The sequence below is a fragment of the Anolis carolinensis genome, unplaced genomic scaffold (assembly GCF_035594765.1).
Source record: "Anolis carolinensis isolate JA03-04 unplaced genomic scaffold, rAnoCar3.1.pri scaffold_7, whole genome shotgun sequence".
In the NCBI taxonomy this organism is placed as follows: domain Eukaryota; kingdom Metazoa; phylum Chordata; class Lepidosauria; order Squamata; family Dactyloidae; genus Anolis; species Anolis carolinensis.
In genome coordinates, this window is record NW_026943818.1 from 7,267,757 (window position 1) to 7,288,827 (window position 21,071).

General features: G+C 39.6%; 1 protein-coding gene across 3 annotated transcripts in view; it reads right to left on the reverse strand.

The window, feature by feature from the left end:
* Positions 1–18,900, reverse strand: part of ehmt1 (euchromatic histone lysine methyltransferase 1) — a 113,122-nt gene extending 94,222 nt beyond the window's left edge. Inside the window, exons 1-2 of one of the 3 annotated variants that reach the window (XM_062960441.1) lie at positions 18,806–18,900; positions 3,773–3,864 (exon numbers count right to left, since the gene is read on the reverse strand). The gene's annotated coding sequence lies outside the window, so the exon portion shown is untranslated. Of the gene's footprint in view, positions 1–3,772; positions 3,865–6,551; positions 6,887–7,571; positions 7,723–18,805 lie in introns of those variants that run through there. The other 2 variants (XM_062960443.1, XM_062960442.1) reach the window with 2 other exon arrangements.
* Positions 18,901–21,071: the final 2,171 nt, after the last annotated feature.

The window sequence follows — 21,071 nt, forward strand, 5'->3', positions numbered from 1 at the left end:
AATAATCAATTCTATTCAATGTGTCTTCCCCGCTCCTCCAAGCAAGAAGGACAAATAAAAAAAACTCCACTGCCAAAAGACCAGGCTAAAACCAAATACATTCAGGAGCTTTCCAGTCGTTAGTTGCATATTCCGATTACAACCCAACAGGACTATCAGTGGTAGAAAGATCTGCATTTCTGACAGGAGACAAACCAAGCTATCAATACATTTTACTATCTGTACCTGCCTGCAGTGCAACCCCCCCCCCCCCCCCCAACCAGCACCTCTTTCCCACTCTTGTTAATGCAATTTTCCAAAGGGAACTCAATTTTCTGGAAATAAAAGCGTTACTTGCAGCCCTGGACAACTATTTTTGCCTCTCCCCCTTTCCCTTTCAAAACAAATCCTGGGCTAAACCTAGCTCAGGGCCCAAAACCCAGTTCCAGGTCCAAGGTGAAGCTCAGCATTACTCTAAGGCTGCAAGATCTAAAAGAGACCCTGATATTTCCAGAAGGGATCATTCCTCCGACTCCTAAATCCAAAGGACCTCGACAGGAAATCATATGGATTTATGACTGTGTTTCTCTTGGGGTGTTTAGCAGGATCCTCGACTTCCAAATACAGGTTTCCCTGCAGACACTTAGACCCACCCTTTGCTTTTTAAGCTACCAAATCTATTACATATATTATTCCGATCATATAAGCAGGCAGCACATCTGTTGATTGTATTTGCATCTACCTCAAGCGTTTCCAGCTTGTTTCCTTGGAAACAAAGCCAAAAAAAAACCCCTGCAAGCAGCGATTTCTCCCTTTTTATAAAGGTTATATAATGAAAAGATACCTCCTGCTCTTGTCGCCAGAAAGCAATAAAACGTTGGTGAGAAATGGCTAGAATGATTATTAAAATCGATATATGAAAGAACAAACCAAATGCGTGCCGTTTTCGGCAAAACGAAAGGGCAAGCGTTGTCTTTTGGAAAAATAGGATAAGAAACGATGGCTTTTTCATTACATGGTACATCTGAGATGCAGATAAATGCACGAAACCATGTCAAGATCTTTGACGTGAAAGGTTGCACCCAAGCGACAGTTTTGAGAAGCACTAGCCAAAAGTGGAGAGCGAGGAATGCAGTGGTTCCCAACCTTTTTTGACCAGGGACCACTTGATCAGGGACCACTTTGACTTTTAATATGTCATATTTTAACTATGTTGTGATTTCCCCATGTAAGCTGCAATGAGTCCCTTTGGGGAGATGGAGACGGGATGCAAAAATAAAATTATTATTGTTATTATTGTTGTTATTATTATTATTTGACCAGGGTCCACTCTCCCAGCATTAGTACCAAAAGACGTACAAATCAGTTTTTGGTCAATATTAGATCTGGTTTGGTTATTTGGGGTGCCAATTTGGAAAATTGCATTGTATGGGCCCGGGCTGTGGCGCAGGAGGGAGAGCAAGCCAGCTGCAATTAACTGCAGTTAATCACTCTGACCAGGAGGTCATGAGTTCGAGGCCACTCGGAGCCTATGTTTGTTTGTCTTTGTTCTTTGTTAAAAGGCATTGAATGTTTGCCTATATGTGTTATGTGATCCGCCCTGAGTCCCCTTCGGGGTGAGAAGGGCGGAATATAAATGCTGTAAGTAAATAAATAAATAAATAGACCACATCAGCTCTAGTTCCTGATACAGAACATATACCATCCAAGAGATGGAGGTGGGATAAAAAATAAAGTTATTATTATTATTATTATTATTATTATTATTATTATTATTATTATTAGAAACACAACAAGATGAGTCCACAGCAGACACTCTGCTGGCTGTTGAATTATTATTATTATTATTATTTTATTATGACAAGGGCAAACAAGACAGATATGCTGGATTTCATATCACAAAACCACAAGACTGTCACCTGGGATGGCGACATCAATGATCCAAACCTTTTTCTTTTTCACAACTGTGATGTCTGGTGTGTTGTGTTCCAGAACTTTGTCAGTCTGGATTCAGAAGTCCCACAGTATCTTTGCGTGCTCATTTTCCAAGACTTTTGCAGGTTTGTGATCCCACTAGTTCTTTGCTGCTGGGAGGTGGTACTTGAGGCATAAGTTCCAATCGATCATTTGGATCATTATTATTATTATTATTATTATTATTATTAGAAACACAACAAGATGAGTCCACAGCAGACACTCTTCTGGCTGTTGAATTATTATTATTATTATTATTATTATTATTATTATTATTATTATTATTATTATTATTATTATTATTATTATTTTATTATGACAAGGGCAAACAAGACAGATATGCTGGATTTCATATCACAAAACCACAAGTCGAACACTTCCCAAGTGTCTAGGACTGTGTGATGTATTTTCGGATGATGCGTGCAGATCCCAGCAGGGTGGCCTTTTGCAGTTGGCAGATCGTGATTTTGTCAATGTCTATTGTTTCCAAATGCCGGCTGAGATCTTTTGGCACGGCACCCAATGTGCCCATCACCACCGGCACCACCTGCACTGGTTTCTGCCAGAGTCTTTGAAGTTCAATCTTGAGGTCCTGATAGCGGCTGAGTTTTTCCTGTTGTTTTTCGTCAATGCGACTGTCACCTGGGATGGCAACATCAATGATCCAACCCCTTTTCTTTTCCACAACTGTGATGTCTGGTGTGTTGTGTTCCAGAACTTTGTCAGTCTGGATTCGGAAGTCCCACAGTATATTTGCATGTTCATTTTCCAATACTTTTGCAGATTATTATTATTATTATTATTATTATTATTATTGACCAGGGTCCACTCTCCCAACATTAGTACCAAAAGGGTTATAATTCAATATTTAATCAACTTATGCCATCCAGTAGGCATCATCTGCTACCCAGAGAAAACCATATTTAATAATCTAGAGCTGATGTGGTCTATCCAGTGCAATTTAAAAGATGGAGAATTGACTTTTTCCTGGGGTTATTTGGGGTGCTGATTCAGAAAATTGCATTGGATAGACCACATCAGCTCTAGTTTCTGATACAGAACATATGCTATCCAGTCATCACCATCTGCTCACCCACAGAAAACCATATTTAATAATCTAGAGCTGATGTGGTCTATCCAATGCACTTGACCGGGGATCACTTTTAACAAGAGACCACTTTCCAACATTACTGCCAAAAGGGTTACGAATCAGTTTTTCATCAACTTTAGATTCAGAAAATTGCATTGTATCTATACATGGTTTTACTGTATGTATGGGTGTGTACATTTTATATATTTCACATGTTTTGATATGGTCAAAATTGACTAAGAGTTGTTGTTGTACTGCATTGGATAGACCACATCAGCTCTAGTTTCTGAACATATGCCATCCAGTAATCTCCATCTGCTTGCCTACAGAAAATCATATTTAATAATCTAGAGCTGATGTGGTCTATCCAATGCAATTTTCTGAATCAGCATCCCAAATAACCCCAGGAACAAGCCTAAAAACAAAGACATCAAGGCGCTCCCCACTTCCAGTTGCCACATGAAATCGCTCCGCTCAGGGGGAGGGAGGAGGAGAAGCAGCAGTCAGGAGGCTTGTTGTCGTGCCTCTCCCCTCCCAACATCTGCTTTGCCTCGGCATTGTTAAGAGCGTTTCGCGAAACCAGTCGCTCTCATTGCAACAGTGTAGTAACGGTGAGGACGCGGACATAATTTTAGTTCTTAGGGATCAATGGTGGTCCACGGACCACAAGTTGGGAACCACTGATTTAGATGTATATCCCATCTTCCTCCCACAGGTTAACACAATTACCTTTAGGCAGCTTCCTTCTAATTTCCAAAATTCATTCAGTTAAGACGAAGGTTAGGAGTTCCAGAGTGCAGACTCTTTTGCAAGACGGAGGCCTGTGTGAACAAAGAGTGCCGTTATTGCATCTTCCCATCACTTGCTGGCTTCCATCAAGTTAAACAAGGATAATTCAACTGATATCAGCAATAGGCATGCTGGAGTCTGGAGCAAATAAGAAGCTCGAAATTCTTCCGTGCTCATGCTTAAAAGTGGTTCCAACCTTTTTTTGACCAGGGGATACTTTGACCAGAGACCTTTCTCCAACATTAGTACCAAAAGGGTTACAAATCAGTTTTTAATCAGCTTTAGATTAGGTTTGGTTATTTGGGGTGCTGACTCAGAAAACTGCATTGGATAGACCACATCAGCTCTAGTTTCTGATACAGAACATGTGCCATCCAGTAGTCGCCATCTGCTCGCCCACAGAAAGCCATAGTTAATAATCTAGAGCTGATGTGGTCTATCTAATGCAATTTTATGAATCAGCACCCCAAGACACCAAGGCACCCCTGCTTCCAGGCGCCACATGGAATGGCTCTGCTCACGGGGAGGAAGGAGGAGGAGAAGCAGCAGTCAGGAGGCTTATTGTTGCGCCTTTCTTGGTTAGTCAGCAGTGTGAATCAAGTGTGAATGCTGCAAATGGCCAGGTTGATGCTAGATCACTCTAACAACCACCTTACCAAACACAGAGAAGCTAACAAAATCCACAAGCATGTGGACAATTTCAACAAAAGGAGGAAACCATGAAAATAAATAAAATCTGGCTACCCGTATTTTAAAAAACTCTAAAAATCAAGACAACAAATAAAGAACAACACTCCAGAATATCAAGGCAGAAAATCCCACAATATCTGCTTTGAACTGGGTTATCTGGGGCCCTTTCCACACAGCCGAATAAAATCCCACATTTTCTGCTTTGAAGTGGAATATATGGCAGCGTGGACTCAGATAACTCAGTTCAAAACAGATATTGTGGGATTTTCTGCCTTGATATTCTAGATGTGTGGAAAGGCTGAGTCCACACTGCCTGATATTCCAGTTCAAAGCAGATAATGTAGGATTTTATTCAGCTGTATGGAAAGGGCCTTGATCTGTCATGGCTTCACATCTTAACATTTCCAAGAGTGATTTGTGAGATGTAATGGGGGAAAGAGACTGATGCAGGAAAAGGCATGGAAAAAGAGAAAGAAGGGAAGGGAAGGAAAACCAAATACACAAAGCAAGTCAACAACAATCGACTTGATCTATCATGGCTTCACATCATAACATTTCCAAGAGGGATTCGTGAGATTTAATGGAGGAAAGAGGATGGAATTATTATTATTATTATTATTATTATTATTATTATTATTATTATTATTATTATTATTGTTGTCATTATTATGTTTATTTATACCCCACATTTTCTCCCCACAAAGAGGAAGGAGAGGAAAGTCTGGAGAAAAAGAGAGAAAGAAGGGAAGGAGAACCCAACACACAAAGCAAGTCAACAACCATTGACTTGATCTGACATGTCTTGACATCTTAACATCTCCAAGAGTGATTTGTGAGATTTAATGGGGGAAAGAGACTGGAGTGATGAAGGAAAAGGCATGGAAAGAGTTTGGGGATTTAATGGGGAAAGAGGATGGAAGAATTATTATTATTATTATTGACACAACAACATTAATAATAATAATAATAATAATAATAATAATAATAATAATAATAATTCCATCCTCTTTCCCCATTAAATCTCCAAATCTTCTTCTTATTATTCTTATTATTGTTATTGTTATTGTTATTATCATCATTATTACGTCTATTTATACACCACATTTTCTCCCCACAAGGAGGAAGGCGAGTAAAGAGTCTGGAAGAAAAGAAAGAAGGAAGGGAAGGAGAACCCAACACACAAAAGCAAGTCAACAACAATCAACTTAATCTATTATAGCTTCACATCATAACATTTCCAAGAGTGATTTGTGAGATTTAATGGGGGAAAGAGGATGGAAATAATAATAATAATAATAATAATAATAATAATAATAATAATAATAATAATTCCATCCTCTTTCCCCATTAAATCTCCAAATATTATTATTATTATTATTATTATTATTATTATTATTATTATTATTATTATTATTATGTCTATTTATACCCCACATTTTCTCCCCACAAGGGGGAAGGTGAGGAAAGAGTCTGGAGGAAAAGAGAGAAGGAAAGGAGAACCCAACACACAAAGCAAGTCAACAACAATCAACTTGATCTGTCATGGCTTCACATCTTAACATTTCCAAGACTGACTTGTGAGATTTACTGGGGAAAGGGGCTGGAATGATGCAGGAAAAGGCATGGAAAACTCACAGCAACCCTGTGATTCTGGCCATGAAAGCCTTCGACAAGGCATGGAAAGAGTTTGGAGGAAATGAGAGAAGGAATGGAAGGGAAAGGAAGGAGAACCCAACACACAAAAGCAGGGAACAATCACGGTCTTGCATCTTAATATTTCCAAGAATATTTTGCTTTTGAGCATTTGGAGATGGTTTTTTTTTTAACTCCCTGCAAAATGGAAAGGTTCCAGCTTGCAGGAAGTGCTAAAAACTCTGGATAGATGGGGGAGGAAAGGGAACTAAGAGCAAGAGAAAAGCAAAGAGGGAGGGAAGGAGGCCTCTTTTTTTTTGGAGATGGTCTTTCCCTCTCCCCCCAAAACGTCAATCGGCGACAGGAAAGGAGCCGAAAGGAAACTTGGCAGGCATACCTCTGGACCGCTTGCACAGATCAGGCCTCCCCGAGGGCTTCAGAGAGGCCTGCCTCGCTCCCTCCATGCGCTCGAGGACCAGAGACGGCGCATGCTCCACGGCACAACAGGCTCGCAATGTGCCTCCAGAGGCCCGGCCACCGCATTGCAAGCCAAGAGGAAGGAAGGAAGGTGGAGGAGATTATGGCTTATGGAGAGATGATAGAACGATCATGGACTGAAAGATGGGGGGATGGATAGATAAATAGACACAGAGATGGAGATCGAGCATGGCTTCTTTTCAGACAAATGCTAAATTTGGGTGTTTGAATCAACTTTGCCAGTTTCTATGACAACAACATGGCTCTTCAGTCCATTGAAAGCGGTGCAGACAGAAGGGAGAGCTTAAGAAAGGGATATAACTCAATGTGGCTCAAGGGAAACACTCTCTCAGACCCAGACATTGGGTCACCATAAATGGTCACCATAAATGGCAAAAGACATGAACAACAACAAGAAGTATTGTCATTTACAGATAAAAGAGTGTATAGTGTATAGTTTTATTAATAATTATTATTAATACAGTAGAGTCTCACTTATCAAACACTCGCTTATCCAACGTTCTGGATTACCCAACACAATTTTTGTAGTCAATGTTTTCAATACATAGTGATATTTTGGTGCTAAATTCGTAAATACAGTAATTACTACAGAGCATTACTGCGTATTGAACTACTTTTTCTGTCAAATTTGTTGTATAACATGATGTTTTGGTGCTTAATTTGTAAAATCATAACCTAATTTGATGTTTAATAGGCTTCTCTTTAATCTCTCCTTATTATCCAACATATTCGCTTATCCAACGTTCTGCTGGCCCGTTTATGTTGGATAAGTGAGACTCTACTGTATTGTCATTTACAGATAAGAGTGTATAGTGTATAGTTTTATTAATAATTATTATTATTAATAAAAATAATAATAATGGAGCCTCTGGTGGCGTAGTGGACTAAAGCCTCGTGACTTGAAGGTTGGGTTGCTGACCTGAAGGCTGCCAGATTCAAATCCCACCCGGGGAGAGCGCGGATGAGCTTCCTCTATCAGCTCCAACTCTATGCTGGGACATGAGAGAAGCCTCCCACAAGGATAGTAAAAACATCAAAACATCCAGGCGTCCCCTGGGCAACGTTCTTGCAGACAGCCAATTCTCTCACTCCAGAAGTGACTCAAGTTGCTCCTGACACGAAAATAATAATAATAATAATAATAAAATTTCAAAGCACAGCAGACAAAAAGCCAGTACAAGAAAACCGCACTACAAACTAGAGCTGACAGCTGGCACAACAAAACATTGCATGGAAAGTTCCTTGAAGGAAAAGCTGATAAGGAGAAGACCTGGCTATGGCTCATGAATGGGACACTGAAGAAGGAGACAGAAGGCCTGATCCTTGCAGCCCAAGAGCAAGACATCAGAACAAAGGCAATTAAGGCCAAGACCGAAAAATCAGCTGATAACCCAAAATGCAGACTGTGCAAGGAAACCGACAAAACCATTGATCATATCCTCAGCTGCTGTAAGAAAATCACACAGACAGACTACAAACAGAGGCACAACTATGTGGCCCAAATGATTCATTGGAACTTATGCCTGCAAAAGTATTGAAAAATGAGCATGCAAAGATACTGTGGGACTTCCGATTCCAGAGTGACAAAGTTCTGGAACACAACACACCAGACATCACAGTTGTGGAAAAGAAAAAGGTTTGGATCATTGATGTTGCCATCCCAGGTGACAGTCGCATTGACGAAAAACAGCAGGAAAAACTCAGCCGCTATCAGGACCTCAAGATTGAACTTCAAAGACTCTGGCAGAAACCAATACAGGTGGTGCTGGTGGTGATCAGCACATTGGGTGCCTTGCCAAGAGATCTCAGCCGCAATTTGGAAACAATAGACATTATTATTATTATTATTATTATTATTATTATTATTATTATTATTATTATTATTACATGCCAGAGCCTGAATTGATTTTACAGTGTCCTTCAGCTTTGCATTTGATCACAATGACTCTCTGATAAAGAAACAACCCATTGATCTCTGCGTGCCTCTGCGTGCTAAAGGCTTCTGTTCAAAATCCTCCTTTAGAAGACCTTTTCCTTATCGCCAGGGGCTCAACCCAACTGGCTATCATCCTTTCCCCATCTGCAGAGGCAGAGGGAAAGATCAGCGCTTTCGCCTTCGACCTGCTTAAGGCTTAATCTACTGAAATCCCAAGTCCGAAAAGAAACGAGAAGAAGCCTTTCAAGCCTTCGGACTCCATCTTTCTCCGCACTGAATGTCCTGTCGTTTCCGTGAACAGCAACGGCGGCTGAAGGGCAAACCTTTTGCAAAATAAAATCAGGCAGAAAGGCACATTCTTTCATCCGGCGGAGAGGATTAAGAGGAGTAAACAAATTAATCAGCTTAGATGAGTTGGAAAAGCTCGGGACATTTGGGTTTTTGTAGATCCATACTCCTTTGAATGCTAAGAAGACACATCAATGGGTTCTAGAGCAAAGAAAGCCTGAACACTTCCCAAGAAGCCAAGATGACTTTTATTCTTTGGCCATAACTTGAAACTACATGAGAATAATAACAACAATATCTATACACATAATAAAAGTGAAAATAAAAGTGAAAACATGTACCCTGTTTCCCCGAAAATAAGACATCCCCAGAAAATAAGACCTAGTAGAGGTTTTGCTGAATTGCTAACTATAAGGCCTCCCCCGAAAGTAAGACCTAGCAAAGTTTTTGTTTGGAAGCATGCCCGCCAAAGAAAACACCAGAACTTGCAGGATCAGTAAATGTACGTACCATAGATTGTTGTACATGGAAATAATGGTAGTAACACGAAATTCTTGATAAGATTCATAGTTTGGTTATGCTGGTTTGTGATGACAACTACTGTACAGTATATAATAAATGTTCATTTTTTTCTTCAACAATAAATGTGAATTCTTCTTCATGGAAAAATAAGACATCACCTGAACATAAGACCTAGCGCATCTTTGGGAGCAAAAATTAATATAAGACACTGTCTTATTTTCGGGGAAACACGGTATGTGGCTTGGATGACCACTTATACAGACATGCTCCCACTTCCACAAATAACTATTATCTCCCACTACTCAGAAGGCACCATTGGCCCTCCTTCCAATGACATTACAGGTTATAGCGAGCGCAGTAAACATGTCCAAGAGCCCTGCCAATGTCCTCCACAAACACCATACTGCCCACCATCCAAGTGTCAATTTCATCCTCGATTTTCTGTTTCTCCACCACAGACATCCCAGTGTTCCTTTCTCTCTCCATTGGTGTGGAATTTGCATGACCCCGCCCACTGCCTCTCCCTTAACCCTTCCCTATTCTTTTTTATGGCACACAGCAAACAGAGAAATTGATCCGCAACAATGGCTTCAAACTACAGGAAAGGAGATTCCACCTGAACATCAGGAAGAACTTCCTCACTGTGAGAAGGGCTGTTCAGCAGTGGAACTCTCTCCCCCGGGCTGTGGTAGAGGCTCCTTCATTGGAGGCTTTTAAGCAGAGGCTGGATGGTCATCTGTCGGGGGTGCTTTGAATGCGATTTCCTGCTTCTTGGCAGGGGGTTGGACTGGATGGCCCATGAGGTCTCTTCCAACTCTACTATTCTATGATTCTATGATTCTATGACATACTACCGTGTTTCCCCGAAAATAAGACAGTGTCTTATATTTTTTTGCTCCCAAAGATGTGCTAGGTCTTATTTTCAGGGGATGTCTTATTTTTCCATGAAGAAGAATTCACATTTATTGTTGAACAAAAAATGAACATTTATTATATACTGTACAGTAGTTGTCATAACAAACCAGCATAACCAGACAAACTGTGAATCCTATCAAGAATTTCTTGTTACTACCATTATTTCCATGTACAACTGGTATGTACATTTACTGATCCTGCATGCTCTGGTGTTCTGTTTGGCGGGCATGCTTCCAAACAAAAACTTTGCTAGGTCTTACTTTCGGGGGAGGCCTTATATTTAGCAATTCAGCAAAACTTCTACTAGGTCTTATTTTTCGGGGATGTCTTATTTTCGGGGAAACAGGGTAGAGAGGTTTGGGGAGAATTCACCATGATTTATAGGAGTTGTAGGTACTGGGATGTATAGTTCACCTGCAATCTAAGAGCACTCTGAACTCCACAAAGCAACGGACCTGTAACTAACTTGGCACACAGAGCTCCCATGACCAACAAAAAAGACATTTGTTGTTCAATCACTCGTCGTTTCCGACTATTTGTGACCTCATGGACCAGTCCACGCCAGAGCTTCCTATCGGCCGTCACCGCCCCCAGTTCATTCAAGGTCAAGCCAGCAAAAAAATACATATTGTGTATTTTATTATGTATATAGATAAGATATATATAGTCCAATTCTTCCACCTAGACGCCCCCGCTTCGAGGCGCCACATGGAACAACTCCACTCAGGGATGGAGGAGGAGGAGAAGTAACAGTCAGGAGGCTTGTTGTCATGCCTTTCATGGATAGTCAGTCTCGCCCCTCCCGACATCCTCGTTGCCTTGGCACTATAAGAGGGTTTTGCGAGACCAGTCACTCAAGTTGCAACAGAGTAGTAACGGTGAGGCTGCAGACCATATTTTAGCGGGGGTCTACTGGTGGTCCACAGACCACAAGTTGGGAACCACTAGTCTAAGGAAAGGTGAATAACAATCTTTAATTTCCTCGGTCCAATCTCTCTGTGTCTACAAAATGGTTTTGATTTCGGTAAAGAGAACTTGTGGGACTTTTAGGAACAACACAGGTCTTTGGATCGCTACAGAGACAATGATGATGATGAGAAGGACAATAGCAATGAATGTATGTTTTAACTAGATCCATTGAAAATCCAAAGTTGCTTAATACTTCTACTAAAAATTAAACTGACCTTGGGAGGCATCCGAATGTTTCAGAAACTTAACTAAAATGATTGGTGAATGTTTCTATTCTTAAATCCCCCCTTTCCTGCAAGTTTCTAATATCGATTCATAGGCACAAATTTAACAAATTTTATCCGAATTTATGTCCTAGGATTGGACTTCTTAAAGTTTCGCGGATGATTGTTAATATTTTTAAATGTTTTTACAGTTATGCTATTTTAAACCATGGTTTGCTTAACCTGTTTTTAGTTTGATACTTGTGTTTTAACTGTATATTTTATGATGTAAACGTGACTGATTGGGCTTGTCCCCATGTAAGCCGCTCTGAGTCCCTTTGGGGAGATGGTGGCGGCATACAAAAATAAAGTTACAGTAGAGTCTCACTTATCCAAGACTCGCTTATCCAAGGTTCTGGATTATCCAAGGCATTTTTGTAGTCAATGTTTTCAATATAACGTGATATTTTGGTGCTAAATTTGTAAATACAGTAATTACAACATAACATTACTGCATATTGAACTTTTTCTGTTAAATTTGTTGTATAACATGATGTTTGGTGCTTAATCATGAAACACTTCGAGGAAGCAAAAAAAAAAAAAAAAACCCCCAAAGAACACAGTTGGAAGGGAAAGGCAAACTTTTCTAAGCCGTGCTCTTTTTTTTTACCACCCGTTCCTGCGAAAGAAAGCGTTCCACCGAGAAAGCGTAAAAATAGCCGTGCCTTGATGTTGGGAAGAGGAACTAGATGTCTGAGTCGAAAATGAGCACAAAGAGACATGTATATAAAATAATTCCTTTTATAATAGCAACTGGCTCCTGGCAGCTTCTCTGGAGTTTTCACTTACATCAAAACCACGTCCAATGCTGAGAATTTCCCAAAGGTTTGGCCATATAGAAATGCAATTTTCTGAATCAGCACCCCAAATAAACAAACCGAACCTAAAGTTGACCAAAAACTGATTCGTACCCCTTTTGATACTAATGTTGGAGAGTGGTCCCTGGTCAAAGTGTTCCTGGGGTTCTTTAGGGTGCTGATTCAGAAAATTGCACTGGATAGACCACATCAGCTCTAGATTATGAAATATGGTTTTCTCTGGGCGAGCAGATGATGACTATGGGATGGAATATGTTCTGTATCCAAAACTAGAGCTGATGTGGTCTATCCAATGCAACTTTCTGAATCAGCACTCCAAATAACCCCAGGAAAAAAGTCAGTTCTCCATCCTTTAAATTGCACTGGATAGACCACATCAGCTCTAGATTATTAAATATGGTTTTCTGTGGGCGAGCAGATGGCGACTACAGCTGATGTGGTCTATCCAATGCAACTTTCTGAATCAGCACCCCAAATAACCCCAGGAAAAAAGTCAGTTCTCCATCCTTTAAATTGCACTGGATAGACCACATCAGCTCTAGATTATTAAATATGGTTTTCTGTGGGCGAGCAGATGGCGACGACTGGATGGCATATGTTCTGTATCAGAACTAGAGCTGATGTGGTCTATCCAATGCAACTTTCTAAATCAGCACCCCAAATAATCCCAGGAAAAAGTCGGTTCTTCATCCTTTAAATTGCGCTTTATAGACCACATCAGCTCTAGATTATTAAATATGGTTTTCTCTGGGCGAGCAGATGGTGACGACTGGATGGCATATGTTCTGTATCAGAACTAGAGCTGATGTGGTCTATCCAATGCAACTTTCTGAATCAGCACCCCAAATAACCCCAGGAAGAAGTCAGTTCTCCATCCTTTAAATTGCGCTTTATAGACCACATCAGCTCTAGATTATTACATATGGTTTTCTCTGGGCGAGCAGATGGTGACGACTGGATGGCATATGTTCTGTATCAGAACTAGAGCTGATGTGGTCTATCCAATGCAACTTTCTGAATCAGCATCCCAAATAACCCCAGGAAGAAGTCAGTTCTCCATCCTTTAAATTGCGCTTTATAGACCACATCAGCTCTAGATTATTAAATATGGTTTTCTCTGGGCGAGCAGATGTGACGACTGGATGGCATATGTTCTGTATCAGAACTAGAGCTGATGTGGTCTATCCAATGCAACTTTCTGAATCAGCACCCCAAATAACCCCAGGAAGAAGTCAGTTCTCCATCCTTTAAATTGCACCGGATAGACCACATCAGCTCTAGATTATTAAATATGGTTTTCTCTGGGCGAGCAGATGGTGACGACTGGATGACATATGTCCTGTATCAAAAACTAGAGCTGATGTGATCTATCCAATGCAATTTTCTGAATCAGCATCCCAAATAACCAAACCGAACCTAAAGTTGACCCTTTGGTAGTAAAGTTGGAGAGTAGTCCCTGGTCAAAAAAAGTTGGGAATCACTGAACTAGACACTAGACTCCTTTAGATGCAGCCAAAAATCCCATTGGCTTTTCCAGCTGCAGCATCCCATTGTTTCCTCCCCATGAAGACTCCAAGATCCTTTTCACATGGAGCCTAGAGCTGATGTGGTCTATCCAATGCTTGCAATTTGTTGGCAGTTCCCCACATCCAAGGACTAACCCAAGCCATCCCTGCTTAGTCCCAAAGTCAGACCTTTAGGGCCTATTAGTTCCACATCTTTACTGTTCGGAAGTGTAATGTGTCCTGGCCACAAAGCACACAGACACAAATCCCAGAAAGGGTCAAGAGCTCAGGGCATCGACGTCCAAATGGGACGGAAATCCCCCCGAATGTCCTCTCGGCTCAATCCCAGGTTTCACGCCGATGGCTTGACCTCCAAATTCCGCTCCAGGAAAGGGCAGATCCCTCTCGCATTAGAGAGCAGAATAAGCCATTTACCTGGCCATAATCCCAGTCTAGCCGAGCATCGCCCTGAGATGGGATGCGCCTTTGCTCCCGCATCTGGTTCCCCCCTTTGTGGGATGTGTCCGAAAAGAGCCATCATTTAATTCAATTTCTCCCCTTCATCACTGACCTAAAGATCAACCCCAACAACATACAGGATATAACACTTTCAAACCAGGAACATTTTTTTTCAATATTGTTGCGTAATAATATTGTTGTTTATTATATTTATTTATCCCCCATTTTTTTTTCTCTCTGCAAAGCACTCAAAGCGGCTTACGTTAAAAGCATTTCAATATCATTTTAAATCCAAAGATGCAAGGCTCTAGATTTCACTCTAGATTTTCTGTTTTTCCTCCACTACAGGCATCCCAGTGTTTCTGACTCTCTCCATTGGTGTGGGATTTGCATAACCCCGCCCACTGCCTCTCCCATAACCCTTTCCTATTCTTTTCTATGGCACACAAATAACAGAGGAATTGATCAGCAACTGAACATAGTAGAGAGGTTTGGGGAGAATTCACCATGATTTATAGGCATTGTAGGCACTGGGATGTATAGTTCACCTGCAATCTAAGAGCACTCTGAACTCCACCAACGATGGACCTGGAACTCACTTGGCACACAGAACCCCCATGACCGATAAAAAATACATATTTTCACTTTTATTATGTGTATAACTTAATAATAACTTAATAATATTTGTACCCCCCCCCCCATCTCCCCATGGGGACTCAGGGCGGCTTCCAACATAGTAACAGGCAAACATTCAATGCCTATATGAATAAAAAACAAAAAAATAAGCAAAAGACAATACTAAACATTGTACAATAAATTAAAACAAACAGTTGCATTAAATAATTATCATTAAAAGCAATTAAACCAGCCGAAGTAAAATATCATATCAGTTCCCTTTCTCTCAGGCTTCTCCTATTGATGTATCCTAGAATGGCATTGGCCCTTTCAGCTACTGTTGGCTCGTGTTCGACTAAGACTCCTTTAATAGAATCCTAGAGTTGGAAGGGACCTCTAAAGGCCATCTAGTCCAATCCCCTTCATTTTGCCTTAATGTAGAGAAAGCACAATCAAAACAACTGTGACAGATGGTCATCCAGCCCTAATAATATTAATAATAATAGATATGGAAAAGACAGCATGGGCCATCTTGTCCAACCCCCTTCTGCCTTGTGCAGCAAAAACACAATCAAAGCACCCCTGACAGATGGCAACCCAGCCTCAATAATAATAATAATAATAATAATAATAATAATAATAATAATAATAATAAGTGTTCGACTTGTGATTTTGTGATATGAAATCCAGCATATCTATCTTGTTTGCTGTGTCATAATAAAATAATAATAATAATATACTAACACTAATAATAATAATAATAATACAGTAGAGTCTCACTTATCCAACACTTGCTTATCCAACGTTCTGGATTATCCAACGCATTTTTGTAGTCAATGTTTTCAATATATCGTGAGATTTTGGTGCTAAATTCATAAATACAGTAATTACTACATAGCATTACTGCGTATTGAACTACTTTTTCTGCCAAATTTGTTGCATAACATGATGTTTTGGTGCTTAATTTTTAAAATCATAACCTAATTTGATGTTTAATAGGCTTTTCCTTAATCCCTCCTTATTATCCAACATATTCGCTTATCCAACATTCTGCCGGCCCGTTTATGTTGGATAAGTGAGACTCTACTGTAATTTGAAGGGACCCCTTGGACCATTTCGTCCAACCCCCTTCTGCCTTGTGCAACAAAAACACAATCAAAGCACCCCTGACAAATGATAAGATAGATAGATAGATAGATAGATAGATAGATAGATAGATAGATAGATAGATAAATATATAGTCCAATTCTTCCACCTAAAGTATAACAGCTGAGAATTGCATTGGCCTTTTAAGCTGCCGCATCACACTCTTGGCTCATGTTCAAGCTTGTGCACTCCCAGTTCACCTGCAATCTAGGAGCACTCTGAACTCCTCCAACGATGGACCTGGAACCAACTTGGCACACAGAACCTCCATGACCCACAAAAAATACTGGAGGTCTTTGGAGGGATTTATAGGAGATGTAGTTCGCCTACATCCAGAACCCAAACAATGATGGATCTGGACTTGGCATGCATACTTGATATGCCCGTATTTGAATACTGGTGGGTTTTGAGGGGAATTGGCCTGGCTATTTCAGAGTTGTGGGTACTGGGATGTATAGTTCACCTATAATCAATGAACACTCTGAACTCCACCAAAGATGGAATTGGACCAAACTTGGCACACAGAGGCCCCATGACCAGTAATCAATTCTGGAGGTCTTTGGGGAAAATTCACCTTGATTTGGGGGAGTTGTAGTTCACCTACATCCAGAAAGTTGTAGTTCACCTCCATCCAGAGAGCAAAACACAGATGGATCTGGACCCAACTTGGCACACAGACCTGATATGCTGGAATTTGATTGCTGGGGGGGTTTGAGTTAGGGTTAGGGAACTGACCTTCCATTCTGAGAGTTGCAGTTCACCCACAACCAGGGAAACTGTGACCTCCACCAATGTTAGACCTGGACCAAACTTGGCACACAGAATCTCCATGACTAACTCAACCTACTAGAGGGGTTTGAGGGGACTGACTCACCATAGTGGGAGTTGTAGTTCACCCTAAGGCCAGGGAGCACAGTAGACCCCATTAACTGTGAATTTTAAAAGCTAATTATTTTCCTTTCATAAAGATATTCATTTAAATATTATTTTTATGAGATAAAAATATAGTTTGAGGATTGAGATAGATAAAATAAATATTCCTTCCAATAGAGCAGTGATGGCCAACCAATGACACGCGTGTCAGCACTGACACGCCTAGCCATTTCTGCTGACACGCTGCCGCATGCAGATTGATCGGATGACTATGTCTTTTGTGGCCAAATCTGGTGTGATTTGGTCCAGTGGTTTTGTTGTTTACTCCATGGGAATTATGCACATTGCATTTATATATCTATATATATAAAAGGCTAATGAAATTTCGGCCTAGGACAAAACAACAAAACTACATATCCCAGAAACACTAAACTTGGCAGCACAACCCCTCATCCATGCCTCTACGTTCATACAACAAAAAGAAAATAAAAATAAAATCCTAATTAGAGGGAGAGGAATAATTGTTTTCATCCAATTGCTGCCAGTTAGAAGGCTAAGCTCCACCCACTTAGTCTCCTAGCAACCCATTCAGCCCAGGGGACAGGCAGAGTTAGGCCTCACTTAGACCTCTTCCACACTGCCTATAAAATACAGATTATCAGATTTTAACTGGATTATATGGCAGTGTAGACTCAGGGTCCTTCCACACAGCTATATAACCCATTTATAATGGACTTAATGTAAGGTAAAAACCTTGACCCTTTACCTTAACTACCTCCAATTCCTCAATACTTTATTTCCCATACCACCATACTTCGCCACAGCAACGCATGGCCGGGAACAGCTAGTGTGTGTGTGTGTGTGTGTGTGTATATATATATATATATAATTTCTATTATTATTCTATTATTAATGTAGTATATTATCATATTTTTACTATCTTTTATATTATTCATTATTCGTGACTATATTGAAACTAGAATAGAGAGAAATCAGCATGGAAACTGCAAGAGGTACCACAGATTGTTGTACATGGAAATAATGGTAGTAAAAAGTTTTTGATTTATTGAATACAGTTATATATTACAATTATATATTTTTGTTATTTAAACTATACATATTGCGAAATTATGGTTTTTTCTCTCGAAGTGACACACCACCCAAGTCATGCTAGGTTTTTTTGGTGAATTTTGACACACCAAGTGCAAAAGGTTGCCCATCATTGCAATAGAGGAACTCAACCATCTTTCTGGAAGCTGCAAAAATGAATGAACTATCATCAAAGCAACCCAGAGGGGCCCGCAACCTGAATGGCCCATATGGACGACGGGGCCCCGTACTCTGAATAAGCAAGATTATTTCCCCCTGCCCTCCCTTTCTTGTTTGGCTGGCCACGCCCCCTCAACCCAGGCCCCAGACCGAGCATGGCAAAGCGCCAAGAGGGGCTGGAGAGCCGCCATCTGCCAAGCCCGGGGCTCTGCATAACCTTAGCAGTACAAGGAACCCCGGAACCAGCATGCGTTCTGGGAATGGCAGCCTGGCAGGGGGGGGGGGGGGTTACTCGTTCTTGGTTATACAGGGTTCCGGGTTCTCCCGATTTTAACCCTTCCCCCCTATTTCCACACAATGGGAGCGGCCCGGCGCCAGCTTTTCCTCAGAGAGGCTGGACCGAACCATGAAGGCCAGAGGGGGAGCGGGGAGGAGCAAAGGCAGAGTTCGGACGGAAGGCGCTTCATTCTGGGAGATACCAATTCGCAGCCCGTGGGCGTTTAATTCTCGGCGGCGCCTCCCCCCCTTTCCCCACGCCTCGAGAGAAGTGGATTCGGCCGCCGCTTGGCACTCACCTTCGTCTCCACTGTAGCCATGGCCCGGTCAAGCCTCGGAGCTCAGGCCCCGCCCCCTTTATTTCGAAGCCTCCTGTGCGCGCGGCCCTCGCTCTTGGCCCCGCCCCCCAGCCTCCTCATTGGCCAGTGGGGAGGCGGCGCGCGGCTCCGGACGTGAGCCTATTACATCATGGCGGCGGCCTATTGGGAAGTGGCTTTTTCCGTACAACATGGCGGAGTTGGAAAAAAAAAAAGGAGAGGAAAGGGAGAAGAAAGAAAGAAGGAAAGATGAAAGTTGAATTGCCTTTTCTGTACTTAATGATATAAATGAAATAGTGGTATAATATATATATATATACTGTATATAATTTATATATGTATAATTGTATATGTTAATTAATATATAATTATATATTAATTAATATATATATATAAGTAATATAATAATATTGTACAATTATTGCTATTGATGTAATAGAAATACAATATGTTAGCATTATATTTGAATATGTTAGCATTGATATACTGAAAACATTGACTACAAAAATGCGTTGGATAATCCAGAATGTTGGATAAGCGAGTGTTGGATAAGTGAGACTCTACTGTATATACTAATATTTTGAAATGAAATAATGGTCTCATTAATATATTCATATACAGTAGAGTCTCACTTATCCAACGTTCTGGATTAACCAATGCATTTTTGTAGTCAATGTTTTCAATATATCGTGATATTTTGGTGCTAAATTCGTAAATACAGTAATTACTACATAGCATTAATGTGTAATGAACTACTTTTTCTGTCAAATTTGTTGTATAACATGATGTTTTGGTGCTTAATTTGTAAAATCATAACCTAATTTGATGTTTAATAGGCTTTTCCTTAATCCCTCCTTATTATCCAACATATTCGCTTATCCAACGTTCTGCCAGCCTCTTTATGGTGGATAAGTGAGACTCTACTGTATATAAAATTTATATATATATATATATATATATAAACATATTTTGAAATGAAAGAATTGTCTCACTAATATATTAATGTTTATAATTAATATTGAAAATAATACTGCTGTTAATATGATAGAAATATAAAATATTAACATGTTTTGAAATGAAATAATGTATAATTAATATATCCATATATATGTAATTCACCTTGATTTGGGAGAGTTGTAGTTCACCTACATCCAGAGATTATTATTTATAAATATCTTAATATTTATATATTCACAAGTAATTAATTATATATAATTAATATATCATATATAATTATATATTAATATATTTTAAATGAAGTAATGGTCTAATTAATATAGTAATATTTATAATCAATATAATAATTAATATTAAAAATAATACTGCTGTTAATATAGTAGAAATGTAATATAGTAACATCATATTTTTAAATGAAATAATGGTATAATTAATATAGTAATATTTATAATCAATATAATAATTAATATTAAAAATAATACTGCTGTTAATATAGTAGAAATGTAATATAGTAACATTATATTTTTAAATGAAATAATGGTCTAATTAATATAGTAATATTTATAATCAATATAATAATTAATATTAAAAATAATACTGCAGTTAATATAGTAGAAATGTAATATAGCAACATCATATTTTTAAATGAAATAATGGTCTAATTAATATAGTAATATTTATAATCAATATAATAATTAATATTAAAAATAATATTGCTGTTAATATAGTAGAAATGTAATAAAGCAAAATTATATTTTTAAATGAAATAACAGTTTAACATATATAATTATGATTATATATATTTGATATAATTAGATATGTGTGCCAAGTTTGGTCCAGACCCATCATTGTTTGGGTTTACACTACTCTGTCATGGAGCCAGATCCCAGGGCTGAATTTCCAAGCCCTGAATCTGACTTCATAACATAAAACAACCCTGCAAGCACCTGGCGGGAGGAGATAAAATGAGCCTGGGAACTCAGAGTTGAAAGTATAAACAATTATAATTGCTGTAGTGTGTGGGAATAGAAATCATGGTAGAAATGTGATCCCGAAGGTGGGGTTTGATGATGATATTTGCGTGTGATATTACGTTGCATCAGAAGTGATAAAATTAGATGTATGTAAACATTAGGTCATTCTCGACTTTTCCAAAGTCATGTATTCTTCAATAAAGATTGAATTTGAGAGCAGCTATCTTTGATCTGCGTTCAGACTGGTCCTTTGAAGTGAGCCTGACATTAAAGTCGAGAATCCATTTCTCACCCTCCTGCGGAATTCGCAGTGAAGT